This window comes from Chrysochloris asiatica, unplaced genomic scaffold, assembly GCF_000296735.1.
Source record: "Chrysochloris asiatica unplaced genomic scaffold, ChrAsi1.0 scaffold00027, whole genome shotgun sequence".
Classification (NCBI taxonomy): domain Eukaryota; kingdom Metazoa; phylum Chordata; class Mammalia; order Afrosoricida; family Chrysochloridae; genus Chrysochloris; species Chrysochloris asiatica.
In genome coordinates, this window is record NW_006408545.1 from 7199665 (window position 1) to 7209807 (window position 10143).

At 39.0% G+C, this 10143-nt stretch overlaps 1 pseudogene; it reads left to right on the forward strand.

Annotated features, from left to right (window-relative positions):
• Nucleotides 1–10049, forward strand: part of LOC102831308 — a 126861-nt pseudogene extending 116812 nt beyond the window's left edge.
• The last annotated feature ends 94 nt before the right edge of the window (nucleotides 10050–10143 follow it).

Genomic DNA, 10143 nt, shown 5'->3' on the forward strand with positions numbered 1-10143 from the left:
TAGACCAGCTTTTTGGATTATTTGCTCAGTACACAGATTGAATAAATATGGTTGAAGGATACAACCCTGACACATATATTTCCTTATTTTAAACCATCCATTGTCCCTTTGTTCTGTTCTAACAACTGCCTCATGGTCTATGTACAGGTTGTACATGAGCACAGTTAAGTGTTCTGGAATTCCCATTCTTCACAATGGTATCCATAGTTAGTTATAATCTATACAGTTTAATGTCTTTGCATAGTCAATAAAACACAAGTAAGCATTTTTCTGGTATTTCAGATTTCAACCATGATTTATCTGATGTCAGCAATGATATCCCTCCTTCTATGCCTTCTTCTAAATCCAGCTTCAATTTCTGGCAGCTTCTTGTCAATGTACTGCTGCAACCGTTTTTGTATTATGTTCCGTAAAATTTTCTTGATTGTGATATTCCTTTGGTAACCTCTTTTTGTAATGTGCACAAATATGAATCTTTTTCAGTCATTTGGCCATGGATCTGTCTTCCAATTTTCTTGGCATAGCTGAATAAATGCTTTGGCACTACATCCATTTGTTAAAACATTTCAATAGATATTTTGTCAATTTCTGGAGCCTTGTTTTTCATCAATATCTTTAGTGTAGCTTGGCAATCATCCTTCAGTACCATCTGCCTTGATCATATGTTACCTCTTGAAATGTTTGAACACCAACCAATTCTTTTTGGTACAGTGACTGTGTATTCCATTCACCTAAAAGATCCTATTATTAAGGCCATTTTAAAAACAGATGTCATTTTGCAGATGATTCACTAATTTTGAGCACATCATCAGGAAAAGCCACTCACTGGAAATGAATACCATGGTTAGTAAAGTAAAGGGCTAACAAAAATGACAGAAACCTTAAATGCAGTAAATCAATACAATAGTCAGAACAACGGACTAGGCTATGCCAACAATCATAAAGATGGTGCAGGACTGGGCACACTGTGTTCTATTGTACATGTAAGTCGCCATGAGTTGGAACTGTTAAATAGAGGTGAATCTGGGATCCTTGGAGAGATCCCATTCCCAGTTCCCACACACTCTATTTGAATCTTTCCAAACCAAGAGTTCCTTAATAAAAACTTATGATTGGCAGATGATCCCATAGTCTCAAACACAGGGCATCTAGAAAAGGCCTATACAGGAGTTTCACTTAGCAGTGAAACACATGACAAAGACAAGTTCTTCTTTTGGTTTTCCAGAGATCACTAAATGGGACTTGACCACTTTTCTCTTATACTCAATGGGGAGCATTAGAATGTGAGAGAGCCACTGGCAAACCAAGAAGTCCAGTGTACTCTTGGGAGCTTTTCCCACTAGTTTGATGCCTCTACTACCTCAAGTAACTAGATACTCAACTTCCTGTGAAAATGCAAGAGGTATGTTTTGTAAACAATGTTTCTTTGGGTAGCAGACAATTGGCAAGAACATATGAATTGTGAAATAACCATACAGTGAGTGTTATGTGAAAATCCAAGGGTGGGGAAGAAAGAGTATATTTTGCAAATATATTACTTACCTCCACTTCCAGTTGTTGTTGTTGTTAAGTGCCTTCGAGTCGGTTCCGACCCATAGCGACCCTGTACAGGGTTTCCGAGGGTGTAAATCCTTACGGGAGTAGAAAGCCTCATCTTTCTCCCGCGGAGCAGCTGGTAGTTTCGAACTGCTGACCTTATGGTTCGCAGCCCGATTCGTAACCACTACGCTACCAGAGCTCCTTACAGTTAAAAGGCAAGAAAACTTGCCATTTTTTATTATAAAATATTGGAACAGTTTCTTTTTTCCATCAGATATCATGTGTAAAGCATTAATAAGCTAAAGTACACAAAGCCAAATGATAAATCCTGTTTAACAAACTGCTCACGAACCTCATATTTGCCTCAGTGTGTTTAAAGATGCTTGAAGGCTATAAATCTCTGACCTTCATTTTGACTATTGATTGGTAAGATCACCACCCTTGTTTTTAACTAATAAAAACAATGGTTTCTCTTTACTTTAGGGCAGGTATCATATTGAGTAGTTAATTTTTCACTTTTGTAAATGTGTTCCTCATGCAATTCTTGCTTGGAAGCTCTAAGACATGTAGTTTAAGAAAAGTGGCAAAGTCACTACATCACACTGAATAACCCTGACTCTGACCTTCTCTTCACCTTTTATTCCCTTCACCTATAGAGGTAAAGCCAGTCACTCCAGCAATACAGAAAAATGCCCTTTCAAAGAATTGTCTATGTTTTTACTTTACTTGCTATCTAAATTGAATTGGAAACTCGGAATTGAGTTTATGGAAGATGAGTAGAGAATTCTTTTGAAACATGTTTTACAGACTGAACTCATCATTTTAAAAATGGAGACTCAAATGAAAACCCTCATGAACCATGTTGAGATTAAGTTACCTTAGTTACATGTTGTCATATAAAAAAGGTTGAAAGGGGATTTTTAATTTTGAAATCTAGGAAAGCAATGCTGGTCTTGTCATGAAAATTGTTCAGTTATTTCAATTTGTAAGGAATCTCAGCTTGACATTTTTACCAAAATCTTCCAATTCTTTACAAATCTTCAGAATCATACAATTTAATCATGCTTTCTCAGTAAATAAGATCATTAAAGTCCGAAAGCCTCTTTCCATACTCAGTCTGGCCATTCTCACTAGCTCTACATGTTTCATCTTTTACTCCCAGTCTGAGATTCATCACATGGTGTGTTGCTATTGGAAACATCTATCTCACCCATTGCCCCACCCACAGCTAATCTCCTTCCCCACCACCATCTACTTCCTACTCACTCTTCAGGTCTCAGCTTTCTAAGAAGCTCCCCTGACCAGTTCTGGCAACTTCTTCCTCTTCACCCCTCACACACTTTCATACCTTCAATTGATAATTTCTCTGGCCAGCTTTCATTTTTTTCACAGTTTCAATTAATTATTTCTTAACTGTAAAAACTTCATAAATTTATGACTTCGTGTCCATCTCCCCTTGTAAAGTGCAAGCTCCATATACAGGGGACAAATATCATGAAAACTTCTTAAATGAGTAGAAATAGCTGCAAGCAACAATTAATAATCAGAACGTGAACATGCAAAGTATGAATCTAGAAAGATTGAAAGTTTTCAAAAATGAAATGAAAAGCATAAAGATAGATATTGTTGTTGTTTGTTGTTAAGTGCCACTGAGTCAGTTTCAACTCATAGTGACCCTGCACAGGTTTCCAATGAATGGCTGGTGAATTTGACTGGTGACCTATTGGTTCAAACCATCTTTGCAGTACAGTGTTTATCCTAAGCATCATATCAGGATTCCTAGGCATTAGTGATGTGAAATGGTAGGGAACTTACTAGTTTGAATCTGACTAGCATATATTTTACAATGCCAGGAATGACAAACTGAAGAGGAATGGAGTTTCATTCATCATCAAAAGGAGTATTTCAAGGTCTATATTGAAGTATAATGCTGTCTGTGATAGGATAAATCCATACGCTTACAAAGAAGACCAGTTAATTCCATTACTCAAATATATGCAAAAACCAATAAAGCCAGTGATGATGAAATTGAAGAATTCTACCAACTTCTTCAGTCTGAGATGTAAAAGCAAATGGAATAAATGAAAAAGTAGAAGAGCTAAACAGAAAATTTCAAAGGGCAACTCAAGAAGACAGTCAAGTACTATGAAATATGCAGACTGAGAATTAGAACACCAAAAGGGAAGAACACACTTAGCATTTGTTATATTGAAAGAACAGAAGAAAAAAATCAAGCCTCAACTTGCAATATTGAAGGATTCTACACGCAAAATATTGAATGATGCAGAAAGCATCAAAAGAAGATGGAAGAAATACAGAGTCGCTGTATTAAAAAAAAAAAAAAAGGTTAGTATTCAACTATTTTAAGAGGTAGTATGTGATCAAGAGCCAATGGTACTAAAGGCATTGGCAAAGAACAAGACTCCAGGAATTGATGGAATACAAATTGAAATCCTTCAACAAACTGATTTAGCACTGGGGGGACTTACTTATCTATGCCAAGATTTTTGGAAGACAGCTATCTGAGCAAATGTTTGGAAGACATTCATATTTGCTCCTATTCCAAAGAAAAGACTGAAGCTTCCAGGATTTCATTTGACTTGGAACCACAATCAACACTCATGAAAGTATCAGTTAAGAAATCAAATGACAAATTGCACTGGCCAAATCTACTTTTTAATGTGTTCAAGAGCAAAGATGTCATTTTGAGGACTATGATGTGTCTAACCCAAGCCATGGTATTTTAAATAGCCTCATATGCATGTGAAAGTTGGACAATGAATCAGGAAGACATTAGATGAACTGATGCATGTGAGTTATGGTGTTGGAGAAGAATATTAAAGGTACCATGGATTTCCAGAAGAACAAACAAATCTGTGTTGGAAGAAGTACAATCAGAATACTCCTTAGATGCCAGGATGGTGAAACTTTGTGTCTCATACTTTGGACATATCAGGAGGAACCTGTGCCTGGAGAAGGACTTCATGCTTGGTAAAGTGGAGGGGAAAAAAGAGGAAAAACATCAACAAGATGGATTGGCACAGTGGCAAAAATGGGCTCAAGCATAACAATAATTGTGAGGATGGTGCAGGCCCCTGCAGTGTTTCAGTCTATTGTGCATAAGGTTAATATAAGTTGGAACCAACACCATGACACCCAACAACAACAGTTCTCCAAGACAATGTTGTACATCCTACTTTGGTGAATAGCTACTGGGATCTTTAAAGCTCATGAGCAGCCATGTAAGGTGCAAGCATTGATCTCCTTGTGTGGAGGACAGAGATTGATGTAAGTTGAGGATACTAGGATTCAATTAGTCCAATGGACTAATGGAACATGTAAACATCAGATTCCATGACCCTGAGTCCAGAAGAATTAAGTAGTGTCTACCTACCAACTACTAACTGCTCTGATAGAGATCACATTAGAAGTGTATGATAGTTAAGATTTTGTGTCAACTTGACTGGGTCAGGATTTTCCGTGATTGGCAGTTAAGATGTAATAATTCCCTATGATGAGATCTGCTGTGAGCAGCCAATACATTGAAAGGAAGCTTCCTCAGGGATATGTCCTGCTTCCAATATATTGGACATTTAACATAGCTTTCTTCCTTTTTTGCTAGGTCTGAATTCTGCATCTGCTTCTTCATTCAACCTCTGGTTCTTTGGGCTTGGGCCAGTGGCCTATTCTATTGTCTTCCGATCCTGGGAGTCATCAGCAGCCAGCCATCTTACCTGCCATACCTGCCTGCCTGTACTCTGACCTGCTAATCTTGGTTCTTGGATACATGAGTCAGAAGTCTGTAGCCTGGTATCTGACCAATGGACTTGGTACTTGCTCACTTCTACCACTGCATGAGCCATTTCCTTGATATAAATCTTACTTTATGTATAAATGAATCCTAGTGTGGTGCTCTAGGATAAAGCACTGGAAAGCAAGGTAAGTTTGAACCACAAGATCAGCGGTTCAAACTCACCATCCACTTGTCAGAAACCTTATGCAAGGTCTCTATGAGTCAGAACAGACTTGACAACTCTTAAAAACAACAACATATAAGCTTCACTAGTTTCCCTTCTCTAGAGTATCCAGACTAAGATATTTGGTACCGAGAGTGAGGTTACCATTCAGACAGATTAGTAGAATGTGGAGTTGAACTGTGTTTCCAGTGTGTCTTAGGGATCTGGGGCTGAGGGGCCTCAACTCAGAATCCAGAGTGCATGGCCAGCACCGAGTCTTGAGGACAGGGCCATTGTTTAGGTGGTCTCAGGAACACAGGATTATTTTCAACCCTTGAGAACTAATGTAAATTGTTCCACTGGGTTTCTACTTTGCTTAGTGCCTGTGATTTCTTCTTCCCCTCCGATTGTTTCCATTTGTAATGGAAAGTTCTGTTGTTCAGTGCTGTTGAGATGGTTCCAATCCATAGTGATCCAGTACAGGGTTTCTGAAAAGCTGCTGGTGAGTTTGAACTACCAGCCTTGTGGTCCAGTACATTATCCCATAGTGTCACAGCAGGGGGTGGAAAGGTCTCTATGTTGTCTATTCCACCGTTGTATTTGAAAGCCAATAACTTGTATTCCAGATGAAGAGAAAATTTGCCCCTAGTGTTTTTTGTTTTTTGTTTTTAGTTTGGGAGAATTTGGGGATCATATAATGGGGCTAGTGAGTTTTCAGTTGTACATGTATTAGTTGTATCATGTTAAGTGCAAGTATGACCATCCAAAACATATGAAGATCTCCAAGGAATACTTAGCCTATAGATGCAAAAAGGAAACAAGGAACTTTCCCCAGAACTAACAAAGAGAAAGCCTTCCCCCAGAGCCAGTGCTCTGAATTTGGACTTCTAGTCTCCTAAACTGTGAGAGAATACATTTTTGGTTGTTAAAGCCATCCGCTTCCAGTTATAGCAGCACTATATAACTAAGACAAAGGTCATAGATAGGCTTGGGAAAAGGGTGGAACAAAACTCAAAATTATAAAAATAGACCAGGTTTACTGGTCAGAAAGAGACTGGAGGAACCCAAGACTATGGTCCTTAGGTTCCATATCTGGAGCTGAACTTACTCTCTTGGCTCAATTTTCAGTCAAGCGGTAGATGAAGACATTAACATTATTAAGATATGCTCACCATAGGATGGTCAATCATTCAAGATCAAAAGGGCAACATTTCCTAAGGACATATTCCTAAGGCTCAAAAAGCTTGGAAAGAAGGGTGGTATAGAAATGAGGACCACAGGGAGGAAGTGAGATAACTGTTGTTACATGGAGGGATTGCAATCATTGACGGAGATGAAACAAATGCTGAATGTAAAACTGATGATCTGCTCTGTCAACCTGCACTCAATTCACAATAACAAGTTTCAAAAGAAACTAATGAGTGGCAAATTTTATCTCATAAACATTTGCATGAATGTGATTGAAATCATAGAAATAAAAAGAGATATTTGAGAGAGAAATGAAACATCTTCCCAGCTGGATTAACTCTACAAAGAACTAGATAAATATTATTCTGCTCATTTTGGAAAATGAATTATTGTTATAACAGGAAACATTTCTACCATAGTACTGTGTAGCCCAAGAGTAATAAAAATTTAGGCACTATTTAAAGGATTTTGATATTAGAAAGCTGCTTGAAAAATTTTTGTCTCAATCAAATAGAAATCTGAACCCATTTTGTGATACCTCAAAATTAAGGACTATATTATTCTTCAGAGTCTACTCACAGTGACCAGTCCTTTCCAGTCACTGCTAATGCCTATAATCAAGGGGCAACTGAAATTTATCTTCTTTTCATTTAATCAGCATGTTTTTGGAACAGACTGTGTTCTCTGCCATTTACAAGCTGCAGGATTTAATTTAGAATTCAATAACTGAATGAGATGGTACAATAACCTTTTATACAAATTCATCATTTCTTATCTTTCCCAAAGAATAAAATGTCCTGTATGCCATAATCACTGTTGTTTACTTTTCTGGGTGGTTTTTATATAAATTTGTATAACTCACCCCAGATTGTAAATATGCCTTCAAAATGCAATGTGAACAGTTTACTAATCCAGGCCTTAGAAGAGCTCAAAACTGCTATGGTGACACTTGTGTGACAATTAATTTCACTCCATATTGTATAAAAATTTGAGTCCCTGTAGCATCCCTTTCCAGGGAGTTCAGACATATCACTCTTATTTGAAGAGTTGGAGTTTGGAGATCAGGTTTCAGAATTTAAGTATCTCATTGTTCATTTGTCTTTTTAGGAGGGGTAATGTGAAAGGGTAATGCACTGCCTAGACTGACTTTCCAGAATGGGCAGTGTCTTATTTCTCCAGCGCTGCTATAACTGAGATACCACAAGTGGACGGCTTTAACAGACAGAATTGTGTTCTCTCACAGTTGAGGAAACTAGAAGTTCAAATTTAGAGTACTAGCTCTTGGGGAAGAGTTTCTGTCTGTGTCAGCTCTAGGGGCAAGTCCTTGCCTCCTTTTAACATCTGTGGGCCCAGCATTCCTTAGGGACCTACATGAGTTTGGGCACAATCTTCCACTAGGTCTAGGAGATTTTCAGCACAGGAACTCTGGATCCAAAGCCCAGGCTCCACTCCCAGCTCTTTATTCTTGGTAGTACTTTGGCTCCTCTTTCTCTGCTTGCTTCACCCTCTTTTCTATTGTAAGATCAAAGATGATGGAGTCCACACCCCAGGCAAATTCCTCATACATTGGGTTAGGGCTGTGACATCCCACCCACATCCCCTTACAAGTGATCGATTGATCACACCAGATCATGTCAAGGTAGATGATTACATCATTACATCATCACCCATGATGTTGTTATATAAATGCCAACCCATTGAGAATCATAGCCCAGCCAAGTTGGGACATATTATGGGAGACATAATTCAATCCATGACAGACAGTATTCTCTGCCTTATTTTTATTACCTGCATTTATGTGAGCAGAGATTCAGTGATGAAAAATGTCATTAGTAATTCTCTAATTTACTGTTTTTGTCAGGTGTTTCTGCAGAAGAGGAAACAAACAGTCATGGACCTGAGAATGCTGACAAAGTAGTTGTAGTCTGAGTGGCTAAATAAGACTCCAAACTGGAAAATACAAGTGGGCAGATGAAATCAGCACTATTTCTCACTGGTCAGGACAATGGCTGGGGACCTAGCGTTTCAGTGTCCCGTAGAGGGGTCTATACACTGCTGAGTCCCTGGGTAGTACAAAAAGTGCACTTGATTGCTAATAGAAAGTTTAGAGGTTCGAGTTCACCCAGAAGTTCCTCAGAAGGAAGGCCTGGCGACCTACTTCTGAAAAATCAGCCATTAAAAAAACCCCATAGATCACTCGAGACCAAGTAAAAGACCTGATGTTGGAGCGAGATTCACAGTTCAGAGAAAAACAGTCTCACCTCCTTGAGCACTGGCAGGCAAACTATAAAGCCTCCACCTTTCAATTATTGCTGAGATGACCTTCTGAACGCCTCCAGGGGCCTCCTGCTCCGAGATGGAATGCAAAGGCCCAAACTGCAGACCTGATGGACAGAAGAAGTGTGGGGGGCTTGGCTGTGGCAGTCTTGTCACTGTTGCACACAATGCCTCACAAAAAGCCACGGACTTGACCAAGATGTCCTGAGTGCCCTCACTGAGGTGGAACAGCTCTCCAAGATGGTCTCGGAAGCAAAACTGAGAGCAGATGAAGCAAAACAAAATGCTCAAGAGGTTTGACTGAAAACAAATGCCTCCAAAGAAAAAGTGGACAGGAGCAATGAGGATCTGAGAAATCTGATCAAGCAAATCAGAAACTTCTTGACCCAGGATAGTGCCGATTTAGACAGCATTGAAGCAGTTGCTAACGAAGGGCTGAAAACAGAAATGCCTAGCACCCCACAACAATTACAGAACCTGATATTTGTAAATGAGTTGAAAGCCTTTCTCAAGTAAAGGTTATTTTACAGCAAAGTGCTGCTGATGTTGCCAGAGTTGAAATGTTGCTAGAAGAAGCTAAAAGAGCCAGCAAAAGTGCAATGGTAGACATGGTGAAGGAGGCTCTGGAGGCAGAAAAGGCCTAGATTATAGGCGAGAAGGCAATTAAACAAGCAGATGAAGACATACAAGGAACATAGAACCTGCTGACTTCGACTTTTGACTGTGTCTGAAACTGTAGCTTCAGAGGAAACCTTGTACAACTGTGTCTGAAACTGTAGCTTCGGAGGAAACCTTGTACAAAGCCTCCCAGCGCATTAGCAAGCTAGAGAGGAATGAACATGGAAGTGCTTAAACGGAAGGCTGCCCAAAACTCTGGGGAGGCAGAATATATTGAACAAGTGGTATACACTGTGAAGAAAGTGCAGACTATATTAAGAGGCTCTGGATGGTTACCTGGATGAAAAGTATAAGAAAGTCTACTTGCCAAAAAAACAGAAGAGTCAGCTGATACCAGAAGGAAAGCAGAAATGCTCCAAAATGAAGCCAAAACACTTTTGGCTCAAGCAAATAGTAAGCTACAACTGCTGAACGATTTAGAAAGAAAGTATAAAGACAATTAAAAATATTTAGAAGATAAAACTCAAGAATTAGTGAGATTGGAAGGAGACGTCCACTCACTCTT